This window comes from Thamnophis elegans, chromosome 2, assembly GCF_009769535.1.
Source record: "Thamnophis elegans isolate rThaEle1 chromosome 2, rThaEle1.pri, whole genome shotgun sequence".
Classification (NCBI taxonomy): Eukaryota; Metazoa; Chordata; class Lepidosauria; order Squamata; family Colubridae; genus Thamnophis; species Thamnophis elegans.
In genome coordinates, this window is record NC_045542.1 from 77,758,829 (window position 1) to 77,770,952 (window position 12,124).

A 12,124-nucleotide genomic window follows, 5' to 3' on the forward strand; every position below is an offset into this window, starting at 1 on the left:
TATACCAAGGCAGCCAGTTTCTGAATATGTGAGCTTTCCCATAAAAGCTACTTTATGAGCGTACAATCATCCTTTCCCTGAAATTCCAAATATATTCACTGGCTTCAAAGATTGAAAAAGATCTAGCCACTACATCCCACTAGTTTTCAAGAGAAAATAGAAGATGTGGTTTGCCTTTTTGTGTCCATACTGCTATAAAGGTTTCTTATATTTATTTATGGTTTCATCAGATAATTGTTTGGTGTGTTAGAGAAACATAGTATTTGTTGTATTAAACCCAAGCTTTTAAAAGACATCCTGATTTAACAACTGGCCTCCAATCTGGTTTGTCACTAGCAGAGGTTGTGACAGCTGTACAGGGAATAGAAGATAAGCATAGATTGTAATCATTTATGATGTGGGACTATTGGCATCTGGATTGTATATCAATCTGTGGGAATACAAGGGACCTTGTAAGCAAGTGGACAGTTCAACAGCTGGAGATATGGCAGGGGGATGGCTTTAGCTCAGCAAACTGTAGCATTTTAGCACATGGTTTGCATCTGGCATGATTTTTTTCCTCTAAAGTATTGAGTTACACAAAACTCCCTCCCCCTCACACTATGAGACACTTTGCACATCCGTTCAGACTCTTTTACATGGATACAGAGAGTTCGCTTTGCTAAAACAAGCACAAAGATTCTGCAGGGTTGTTGTTTGGACTGGACAGAAGGATGCAGGGAAATCAAACTCTCTCTGAGAGTGTTGAAAAAGTGACAGGTTTGGAGTTCAAGGGTAAATCTGCACTTAATCCCCCCCTTTTATAGTGCGCTTCTATTGCCATTTGCCCAGATGTGGCTCTAAAACAAAAAACACCATAAAACCATTTTGCTTACTAATGGAAAATAAATTGAAAACTGTAACCTAGACTAGGAAAGTATTGTTTCACTTAGATTTTTTTAAAATTAGCAACTAATGGTAGAAACTGCTGTTATCTTCACCAATAAATATATATATAGATGGAATTTTAGAATGAATAATATAATTGTAGAGTGCTATTGAAACAAAATAATAAGTATTACTGCCAGACATATAGACCTTGCGAATGAGGCAACCAGAGTAGATTGACCCACTAGCTTCTATAAGATTGAAATTGTGTTTAAAGGTACTAATGTAAAATTAATCATGGGTACTTAATAAGAACTATCCACTCTCTTATCCTAGTCTGCCATCACCATAGACAGGGTTACAGAAAAATGTTCCAATGCAGTAAAATCACCAGTGTTCATTTCTGAGGTAATAAAGTAACTCCAAAATTGTCAAAAGAAATTTACTTGGATATATCTTCAGGAGTCAAGACTGACTCAAAGGGACCCCAAAAAGTAATAAAATAAAATAAAATATACCGTGAATGTTAGGATATATGACTTTTAAAATGTTACTGTTACTTCTCTACACACATACACACAGAGAGACTTCCCGTTTTCATAAGACCCAAATGTTTTGTAGCCTCTAGTCTTCTCTCTGTCTCTGTCTCTGTCTCTGTCTCTGTCTCTGTCTCTGTCTTTTCCTAATGACTTCCTAGTCTTTGCATCCTGCAGTTTTCTTGACAAAATTTTGGAAATGATTTGCCGTTGCCTTTTTCCAAGGAGAGTGACTGGACCAAGGTTACTTACAAGAGGTGGTATTCAGCCAGTTCCCGCCAGTTTGGGCGAACGGGTAGCAATGTCTGCGTGACGCTCCATACACCCGCCTTGACATAATGCGCAACCTTCTGCACATATGCAGAGGTGATGTGCATGCACAGAAGGTGGCGTATGTGCTCACATTTACGAACCAGTAGGGAAGATAAGTGAATCCCACCACTGTTACCTAGCCATCTTTCACCCCTAAGGAAGGACTAGAATTCACAGACTTAGGGTTCTATCCTGATGCCTTAACCAGTACGCCAATCTGAATCTGTCTAGACTATTGTACCTAATGGATAATACACACACTGAGGATATAAAAACAGAATGATAGGGTAATTCAGGATGAGATTAAAGAATGCAGCATTGATAAAGTTCTTCCTGTATAATACTGCCTTTAATGACAGGATTTTTTTGTTGGATGTTCAATACTTGGCCTGGGCGGCTTGAGGCTGAGAAGAATTTTGCATCTCTCTGAAATGACCTTCATAAAACACCTTCATTTGTTTTGATATAAACTTAGTTTGACACTTAATATAAGTTGCCAATGACTGATCAATGCCCTGGTGAAGATAAATGGAGTATACCAATGTTGCAGAATAGGAATGAGGCATAGGCAAAGTCTGTCTCAACATGAAAGAAAGGTCCCTCTCTCCCCCCTCCCTCCCACTCCCTCTCCCCTCCCTTTCCTTCTTGCCCCATTGTCATAAACCTGGCACACATGTTCTCATTCAGTAAACTTGGTTCCAAGTACAACCAACCTTAGGAAAGATAGGTATATAACTGGAAAGGGAAGTGAAACAATCCTCTCATGCAGTGAAAATGGAGAACTCCAATAAACCAAAATATAGGGGGAAGCATTTATTCAAGGATTCAATTTCATGTTATTTAGAGCACAGGCAAGTATTTAATGATTCATGCTATTTTCTTTACTGACTGTTGTGATTTTTTTTTTTTGTAATCCCAATTATGGCCCTTGTTTTTTTTTTTTTTAATTTGAAAATTCTTCAAAGAATATTTGCTTTGATTTCCAACTACTTGATTGCTTACTTTGGTAACGTTGTCTTCTTTCCAGAAATATAGGGAATTAGAAGACCTTGAGTTTCTGAGTACTGTACCTGATTTGGAGGTTTTAATTCAGGTCGTCTCCGCCTTCCTTAAAAAAAAAAAGGGGGGGGGCTTTCTTGAATCCACATGCTCTGATTGGAAAATGTCATTTTAATATTATTGAATGAATTATTGAATGAATACTGCAGCTATGTCGAGAATTAAGAATATGATGTGATTAAAATCTGAGGGTTTGAAATTTTGCTTTGTAATAATTCACTGTAATGACAAAAATAAGGGCTGTTATGTAAGGTAGGTCAGTGAATGTGACATTTTAGGTTTCCAGAATGGTGATGACATGGAGCAATTCTTCTTGATGGATTAATGGCTTGAGCAAATATAAAAACTGATATGGTGTTCTCCCTGCCCTCCTTCAGCATACAAATGAGTTCTATATCTCCCATTCATTACTCAGTACAGAGAGCAACTCGGGAATTCTTTGTCTGGAGACAGTAGGATAGAAGGGAAACAACTGAAGAAAATCACGAAATATAAAGACCTGCAAAAAGAAGTAGAAGTACTCTGGCCAAAGAAAGCAAAGATAATACCAATACCAATAGGGACTTGGGTGCAACCCCAGAACAACTGGAGCACCAAAAACCACCATCCATCAATTAGAAAAGGCAGTTTTACTTCAACAGCTTACATCCTGCCACAATGCTTTTAATATTATTCAACAATATCTGCCTATTGCGAGTCCTTGGGAAGGAGGCGAGAAGTGGACAAAACTGCCAAATCCAGTCTCAACATCTTGCTGACCGTGCGACCAACCATAACAACATCCAGCAAGTTTTGAGGAAAGTTTTCTAAAAGAGAAGGATACTTGTGAAATGCAGAGGTGGTTAAATTTTATTTCAGTGAGCAATCTGTGTTTCTATTAGAAAAGATGCCAGATGAATTCATTCACTTTCCAGCATACAGAAATGGCATTACAGTAGGACTGGCTAGACCAGTGGTTCCCAACCTTTTTTTGGTCATGCCCCCCCCCCCCCCCCAGCATCTTTAAAAACCTGATTCCCCCCCCCACTGTGACATTTACTCAAAAAGCGAACTCTACTTATGCAGAGGAAGCCTAAAAGGCCATTAACTTGGTTTAAACAAGGTTCAAATTGTCCCCATTAAAAATCAAATTGCGCCCCACATTGGGAACCACTGGGCTAAGGGGACCAAAATTAAAGACTGCCCTGGCAGGATGTATTCTGCAAGAATGGGCAAGTGAGTTGCCTTCATATTGTTTTCTTTGCAGGAAGGAGAAATTGGTTTATTAGAGGGCTTGATATTGAAGGATCAGGGCAAGGCAGATCAATAGTTGAGGATTGATTAGCTGACTAATTGCCCACACCTTGATTGCCATGGAAGCACATATTCTGAAACACCTGCATTACAAGTGCACAGAAATACCTGAAACTAAGCTCATAGAAAAGGGATGTGGTGGCTCAGTGGCTAAGACACTGAGCTTGTCAATCAGAAAGATCGGCAGTTCAGCAGTTTGAATCCCGAGCACCGGGTAATGGAGTGAGCTCCCTTTATTTGTCCCAGCTTCTGCAACTTAGCAGTTTGAAAGCATGTAAAAATGCAAGTAGAAAAATGGGGAGCACCTTTGGTGGAAGGAAAAACAGTGTTCCATGCGCCTTCCGAGGTGGCGCAGTGGTTAAATGCAGCACTGCAGGCTACTTCAGCTGACTGCAGTTCTGCAGTTCGGCTGTTCAAATCTCACCGGCTCAGGGTTGACTCAGTCTCAGTTCCATCCTTCTGAGGTGGGTAAAATGAGGACCTGGATTGTTGTTGGGGGCAATATGCTGACTCTGTAAACCGCTGAGAGAGGGCTGAAAGCCCTATGAAGCGGTATATAAGTCTAACTGCTATTGCTATTGCTTTGACATTTAGTCATGCTGGCCACAGGACCACGGAAACATCTTCAGATAAGCAAAGTCGATGGGGAAACCAGCTTCACTTAACAACCATTTGACTAATTTACCAACTGCAGTGATTCACTTAAAGAACTGTGGCAAGAAAAATCAAAACTCACTTAACAAAAGTTTTACTTAACAATAGAAATTTTGGGCTCAATTGTGGTTGTAAGTTAAGGACTACCTGTATACATTTAAAAAAGTGAAGATATCATTCAAGCTTAATCTCTGGGGCCTGCCTGAATGTGGCTATATAACTTTCTTGGGAATAATATGGAGATCTGGTAGAAATTGCAGGAAAAATTGAGCACCTTACAGGTAAGGGACAATTTCAGAACATAGCACAAAACACTGGAGTTGTCATGGAGTAAATGCATGAAGCCGTATCTAGTTCTTGAAGGACAAAAAAGCAGAACGATGAGAGACAAGGATGATCAGAAGGGAGGAAGTTTGAATATCAGACCTCATTTTCATGGTAATGGCTTTGAGGTATGATAGGTTTAATACCTTGAAGATACCCTTGGATGGTAATGAAATAAGAGGAAAATGTGACTTTAATATTAGTACAGCCAAGGGTGGCGTAAGTCTATGGATAGTTTTGGACAGCAAGGTAGGCAGCAAATAAATGTAATAAATGAATAAATAAAACCAATTTCATTCATGGGCAGCCAAAGAGATACTATGGGAACAAGGAAAAACACTGATGATTTCAACCAGGGAGTGATTATGCTGTGCTAAGAGGCAAATGGAGACTCAGACAGAGCCTAAACATGTTCTCTGTATGACAGTGACATGCGGTGAGGTTTGTGGCTGGTGAGGCACTGACACAATTTTTTTTAGACTTGTGGACTTCAACTCCCAGAATTCCACAGCCAGCCATGCTCAATTCCGATTTAAAGTGACAGCGTTTGTTTTTCTCCTTTGCGAAATAAGTTTCCTTCTTTCTTTATCTTTTTCTTTTCCCTTCCCCTGCTTCCTCCCTCTCTCCCTCCCTCCCCCCTCTCAAACACACACACACACACACACACACACACACACACATGTTGGATTGGATTCTCTCCTACCCTCTTCCCTCTCTCACTCAAACAAACTCTCTCTCAAACAAACACACACACACAAAGTTGGATTGGAGGGAGTCAGGGAGACCACAGGAGGAGGCAGGGAGCCAGTCAAAGAGCCATACTGGAGCACACACACTTTCCCCCAGCCCTGGAAGGATCCAGCCCAGCTTCACTGATTACAGGTTTGAAAAGACAACGTGGCTCTGCCTGCAATCAAACTACACTTGGGGAGGGATAGCACTTCCCTCCAGCCTTTGCCCAAAGCCCCGCACCAGGAGGATGAAGTTTGAATTGCTCCCCCTCCCTCCAACCCACACGTACCTTTTCCAGCTGTTTCAGAGAGGTTTTCAACTCTGCTCTTGCCTGTCATCATGAAAAGAAAAAAAAGTAAAAGGAAAAAGGCGAGAGCTGAGGTTAGGCTGAGCTAGTTGCTGCCTCACCATGGATGACTCTGCTTAACTGTTTAAAAAAGCCTCTAAAAAGGGCCCTCATTCTCCTCCAGGAGAATGACGTGCCTCACCTACGTCAGGAATTTTTAGGCTTTTAACCCTTGCTTAACTCTGCGTGATCATAAAATGCCTAAAGTCAGACTAGATGAGGCACGTCGTTCTCCTGCCTCCTCCTGTAGAGGGAGCTTTTTAAGAGGCTTTTTTAAACAGTTAAGCACTAAGCAGAGTCATCCATGATGACTCTGGCAGCAACTAGCTCAGCCTGACCTCAGCTCTTGCCTTTTTCCGTTTACATTTTTTTTCTTTTCATGATGACAGTGGTGAGGTTCTACCTTCCCTGCCTCCCCTGCCTGCACATCACTGCTGTATGATGTGTGTTATGGTTCAGGAGATCTTATGAACTCAGAAAATCTGCTTAATTAAGAAATCCTGGATAACTTAACCATGAGGAAACATGCTATAGGAACAGAGCCAGTCTTTTTTAGCCTCAGAAACCTTCTTTTTCTTACCCACCAGTATTCTTGCTTCATAATTTCAGCACGGTTAATCCCAGCATTCCTCTTTTGCTTCAAATTACAAACCTCTCCTGGGACCTATCCAGGAGTGGGCTTCAAAAATTTCAGCAACAGGTTCTCTGCCCAGTTGCTGGGTGGATGTGGCCATGGTGGGCGTGGCCTAGTCAGTCTCCTGCACCACAGCCTGGGGGAGCATTTTCACGAGACTCTGGGAGGGCGATAACTGCCTCCTCCTGGCTCCAGAGGCCCTCTGGAGGCTGGAAATGGGTGCATTTCCGGCCTTCCGGAACTTCTGTGAGGCCCATTTTTCTTCCCCCCCCCCCAGTCTCTGCGCAGGCCCTGCACTAATGTCACACCCCAAACAGGCCTCATGAAAACTCCTGGGAGAGGTGAGGTGGGGTGGAAGGGGTGGGATGGGTGGGGTCAGCCAAGAGGGGTGGGATTTGGAGGTTGTCAGAACTGGCCATAATGCTTGCTAGGAGTTCTCCCAAACCCGGGCGGACCTGTAGCAGCCCACCCTATCATGAAAAGAGTTTGAGCAACAGAAGAGTAAGCATCACATAGCTCTCCTTGTGCTAAGTCCTGTATTAAAATGTAGTGGTTTCAGTTCTTTCACAGCCTTTGTCTCCTACGCCCTCTACTGGAGAAGTTTTAACACAGGAATATCTCTTTAAAATATTTAATACCTTTAAGCAAGAAATTAAGGAATTTGTATTGCAACTTTATGATGATCTAAAATCTAAAGTTAATCAAATGAAGGTGAATACGTTTGCAGCCGTGTCTGCTCTGTCAGATTACTCTGCTGAAATAGAGAACAAATTGGAAAGTCTGGAGAAGGCTAATTTTAACTTGACTACCAATATTCAAATTTTACAAGAAAAAATTAGAAATAACGAAGAACAGCTTATGATGCTAAATTTTGATAGGAAGGCATTTTCAATAAGAGTCAGAGGATTCCGTGAAAAGGAGCAAGAGAATTTGAAACAGACCTTTGCTGAAGCCTTCAGCCATGCGCTGGGAAGCCCGGGACTTAACTTTGATGGGCAGATTCGGAAAATCTATCGCCAGAACTCATTGATAGCAGAACAGCGACAGCTCCCGAGGGACATAATTATACATTTCTCTACAAAAGAATCTAGAAACGCGATTGTGCAAAAGTTTCATAATAACAGTCTCCGAGTTGATGACCAGGACGTGATTGTCTTCAAAGATATACCTTTTCAGATGTTGAAAGCAAGAAGGGACTACACTTTTTTAACTAAAGAGCTTAGGAGTCAACAGATTCGATACAGATGGGAGGCCCCTGCCGGCATCACGGTTACATTTGAGAATCAAAGATTTCGTCTTAACTCTGTTTCGGAGGCTCAAGATTTCTATTGTAGGATTCTGAAGGCGGGACTTCCTGACGCGCTTGGAAGAGAGGAGAGACAAGCGGAAGGAGAAAGCAAACGGCTGGCCATGCGGCTGCAAGATGGAGGGGGTAGCCCCTCCTCCCTCGGAGAAGCAGAAGAACGCAGATCGAGAATTTAGATACTTCAAAAGACTTCCTAAAGTTGAGGACTGAATGGGGGTTTGAGACCTCTCTCCGGTAGAAAAAGTGGACTAATTTTTATCAGAAGGGAAGGCTGGGTGAAACTACTTTGAGCTAGATTCTAAAGTAACGTTAGCATAAATTTGATAGTGGTTAAAAGAATGCGGAATGATTTATGTTGTTTAAACTTTGTTAGATGGGACTATTTTAAAATAGAAGGTTAACTGACTCTTGCTGAAAGTATTATTTGAATATGATCCATGTTATTTAACTTTTATTTGAAGGGAAAGTTGGTTGTAATAGTTCTGAGTTATTTTTCAAATAAACGCTAGTATAAATTTGATAGTGGTAAATATTAGACAAGCAAGAGATGAGGGTAAAATGCATGTGGAATGAACTACGTTATTTGAGGTAAATATCAGACAAGCAAGGGAAGAGGGCAAAATTTACGTTGTGTAAAGCTTATTAGAACAGGAAGCCGCTTGGGATTATCTTAAGATAACTGTAAAAAGAATGCGGAATGATTTATGTTGTTTAAACTTTGTTAGAAGCGACTACCTTAAAATAGAAGGTTAACTGATTCTTGCTGAAAGTATTATTGGAATATGTGGAATGATTCATGCTACAAATCGCTCTGAGTTATATCTTAAACAAATGGTAGTATAAATTTGATAGTGGTAAATATCAGACAAGTGGGGGATGAGGGTAAAATACATGTGGAATGAACTAAGTTATTTAAATCCTATTAGAAGGGGAAGTCGGTTGGAATTATCTTAAGATAGAAATTGATTCCTGTGTAAGGTAATATCTGATCTACGCTGCTTAACCTTACTAAGAAGGGGAAATCTGGTTAAATTATTTTGAATTATTGTTTGAAAAAGGGGTAAAGAAAGATCATTTACGTTGTTTAAATTTTACTAGAAGGGAAAGTTTGATTACTTGTCTGTAAAGTTATATTTGAATATATGGCATGAACCACGCTGCTTAAATCTTATTGGAAGGGATCATGAGGTTTAGGAAGGGAACGGGAGAGCCTACAGAAGGTCGGGGTAAATAGCAAAGAAGTAAGAGATGAGAATAAAACATAGATAGAATGATTTATACTACTTAAGCATAGATAAAGATGGGGGGCTGAGATCAACACAAAGAGTGGTTTCTTTTTTTCTTTTTTCTCTTTTCTCTTTTCTTTTTTTTCATTTTTATTTTCTTTATCTTATTTTATTTTATTTTTTTTTTTTTTGATATATTACTTTTATTTTTTAATCCATATGTATACAAGATATTTTAGATAGAAGGTAGTGCCAGGTGTGGGCCCTGGGAAGTCGGGAGGATTAGGGATGGGGATTGTGGGGGGTGGGGTGGGGGGGTGTTAACATAGTCTTAACAAGAACAAGAATGTATTTATATACGGTGGTTCTTTTTTTTTAATTATTATTATTATTATTTTTTTCCTTGGTTCATTTTACTTTTATCAGATCAAACAACACTCGAATAAAGGCATACACCAAGGAGGGAGGTAGAGGGAAGGAAGAGGGAGGAGTAAGGAAGGAGTAAGGGGAATGTAAGGAATAAGGGGAATGTAAGGAGGGTGTCTGGGGAGCAAGGGGAGAAGGAAGGTTTGAGGGGAAAGGGAAGTAGGAGGGGAGTGTTAGAGGGAGAAAGGAAAGTTGGAGGGGGTAGATGGGGTGTATGGAGGATGCAAGGGTTAGGTGGGGTTGTGAATGATGAGATGTGTTTCCTTTTTACTTGTTCGTTTTATTCCCTTTTTCTTTTTTTTTCTTTTTTTTCTTTTCTTATAGTAAATACCCTGTATATAAATGATTGCAAATGGAATGTGAAAATTGAATAAAATATTTTGTAATAAGTTCTTTTACAACCTTATTCATATACTGTAGTTTGACCCATTGCCAAGAATAGACAACTTGTTCACTATTGCTAATGTTCTAGTTTAGGCATCAAGATGAGAACTGAGCAAATTTTTATCCAGTCTAGCCTTATGACAAAATGTCAACTTGACGGTTTCGCAACTCATTCAATAACCCAGTCAGCCATTGATAGTGACCTATCAAATATACATCACTGCATTATGGCTGTATATGAGCTAAATTAATGATGGAGCATGTGACCACACTATCTGCTTGAATCAAGATTCATCTGACCTAGAGATAAAGGTCATGTTTTACACACACACACACACACACACACACACACACACACACACACACACGTCTAATATTTCCAAAGTACAACACAGCAAAATAAGTGAAGATTCATTGACGAAAATCTACAAATGTGAAGATCTACTAAGGTAATTCTAAAAGTCTGCCACTATTCCAACAGCATATCCAGCCAACAGCATATCCAGTTGTGCAGGCTTCGTAAATAATTCAAAATATGTATTTCAGACTGTAGGTGCAGGCAGCACCTCCCTGTCATTCATAGAAGCAGCCCCAATTTTTCTTCAAAGTTCTGCATGAGTGTAGGGGAGGAAAGAGGGTGCAATTGCTTTAAGCCCTGTATGAATTTAATGGTTGGATCCTTGAAATTTACTCTATACTTAACCTAATTTTTTTGCATGTCAAAACTTGAAAAAAGACTGGCTACTTTAATACATAAGAGACAAAAGGATTGCACTTCTATGAGGGCTGAAGCACTTCTTCAGATCATGTGGGAAGCATGTGCAACCCTAAAGCGTGCACTGCTAATGTTTAGTCCAGCTGCTTCCATCTCTTACTAGAGTGGAGGTTAACTGCAGCTGGCTAATCCCTACCAAATGACTGTTCCTAAAAATTATTTACTTATTTGAGCAGAAGGTGGCTTTCTGAAGAATTGCAGGGCTACTGTGATTTATAAGACTGGGGAAGGGGGGGGGAGTCAGACAGGGGAAGCATTTTCTTCCTATATTTTCTTAACTTGGATATTGGTTGACACATAAATGAAGAAAAGTTTTCAGATGTTACTCTATGTCTAACCTCCATATTCTTTCCCTATCTGGTTTTCCATATTACTTCTGAAGAACTACTTTTTCCCCATTTCATTCTGGAGGTTTGCTTCTTCTTGATACATTCACCCTTTTTAGTAGAAGTCTTGCAGGACTTACCCAAATAACATCTTACAAACAAGAAAATTGCAAAGAGAAGAATGGCAAGAAACCCATCTTAGGCATCAGGTACATGTTTTATTCCCTGCTGTTTTTACCACACAGCCCTAGCTCATAATAGAGAAAATGTGGATTTTCCTTACCTGTTTGAATCATGATGGCAGCTCTTTAAAATAAATTACTTTTAATTAAAAGCAGGTCTCCATGATTTGTAGCTTTGTATACTGGAAATGGGGCCAGAGCTGTCTCATTTCATTTCTGCAGAAGAATGTAACCCTAGTCTCTTGCCAGTTTATACCACTTCCATGTCCAGCCATAGATAATTTCTCATGGGCTCAAAACTTTCAACAATACCCCATTATGTTTCGTGACTCATAAAATGGGCTGTTGCCCATGGAAAATCATGTGTCTTGGGGCAGCCTGAACTGCTCCCTCCAGCATGTTTGAACGGGTTGCACACCGTTCAAGATCTTGCATGGTTTATTATGCTTGTGACTTGCATACGCTTTGCTGTTGGAAAGAGCATATTGCATCAGAACAGGAAATAAAAATTATAGGCTGGGATGCATTTCAGTGGGAAATTGTACGCTCACAAAATCTGCCACAAACAAACATCAAACAAAGGACAGAGCTGGGATAAACATCAAACTTTCTTTTGACATCAGCAAACGTTCTAAAGCTGTGTTCTAAGATGGTAGAAAGGAGAATGTGTTCATTCCTACATAGATATTAATTCTGTCTTTTTTATTTCTCTAGTAGGCTGTCCCAGTAAAAATGCATATTA